Source organism: Sitodiplosis mosellana, unplaced genomic scaffold, assembly GCF_009176505.1.
Source record: "Sitodiplosis mosellana isolate CC-2019 unplaced genomic scaffold, AAFC_SMos_1.0 Smas_scaffold_1709, whole genome shotgun sequence".
In the NCBI taxonomy this organism is placed as follows: Eukaryota; Metazoa; Arthropoda; class Insecta; order Diptera; family Cecidomyiidae; genus Sitodiplosis; species Sitodiplosis mosellana.
Window position 1 is genome coordinate 1,947 of NW_022596951.1, and position 1,225 is coordinate 3,171.

General features: G+C 44.4%; 1 pseudogene; it reads right to left on the bottom strand.

The window, feature by feature from the left end:
• Positions 1-343: 343 nt before the first annotated feature.
• Positions 344-635, bottom strand: LOC129571233 (histone H4-like; annotated as a pseudogene).
• Between the last annotated feature and the right edge of the window lie 590 nt (positions 636-1,225).

Genomic DNA, 1,225 nt, shown 5'->3' on the forward strand with positions numbered 1-1,225 from the left:
TGTCACTAATGTCTCTTGCAAGCAACACTTCGTCGGTTTTGGATGCGGTTGGCCCTCTACAAGGCAAAACTCCAAGACCAAAGTCGAATCGTGGACGAAAACCGATGGAAAGTGCTGAATTGACTTCTCCGGAACCCATGTCCGTTTTGAAGCAAAAGGCACTTGCGAAAGCGCAAAAAGCAGCAGCGAAAGCGGAAAAAGCAGCAAAGAAAGCAACGCCAAAGAAGCCAACCCCTAAGAAAGCAGCACCGAAGAGAGCAACATCAAAAGCAACACCACCGCCCAAGCGCCGTAGAACTGAAAAATCACCACCGTCCGAAAGAGCCGATTTTTCTTATAATTTTTACCCTCCAAAACCGTACAATGTGCGGCCTTGGCGTTTTAAAGCGTATACGACATCCATAGCGGTGACAGTCTTTCGCTTGGCATGTTCGGTGTATGTGACGGCATCACGAATGACGTTTACCAAGAACACTTTCAAAACACTGGCCTGAGATACGCTTTACACCGCCACGACGAGCCAAACGACGGAAGGCTGGATGTTATCACGCAACTCTTTGCGATGACGTTTTGCGCCACCTTTTCCCAATCCCTTTCCTCCTTTACCACGACCGGTCTTAGCTCTTTTGACTTGGCTAGTAGACAAATCACAAAAAATTCAAATTCAAACAGTTAAAGTGAATACAGACAACAACATACGTACGTCGATCGTGGCGTCGCTTCCCCTGCGTCAAAAAGTATAAATAGAGTTGTTGTTATTCATTCCGTGTTCGTGTCTCTTCGAGTAAACATCGAAAGTGAAAACGAAAAGAAGAAGCAATGGCCCGTGAAATTCGTCGTCACAGTCGACCGAATTGGCGACCCGCAAATTGCCATTCCAACAGTTGGTTTTGGACAATCGATCAAGATTTCAAGACCGATTTGAGTTTCTAGAGTTCTGCCGTTCTCGCTTCGCAAGAAGTCAGCGAAGCATACTTGGTTGGTTTGTTCTAGGACACCAACTTGTGCTCCATTCACGCTAAGCGACTAACAATCATGCCAAAAAAATTGGCTCGTCGTATTCATGAGGAACGTGCTCGAATTGATAATGTCAATCCTTTTACAAAAACCGGCCCTTTTCAGGGCCACCAATAACTAAATTTTAAAGAATTTTTAATCGTCTTTCATTTCTTCTTTGCAATATTTTCATTTGAACATTTACATCCGAAAGTACAGATAAATCTCG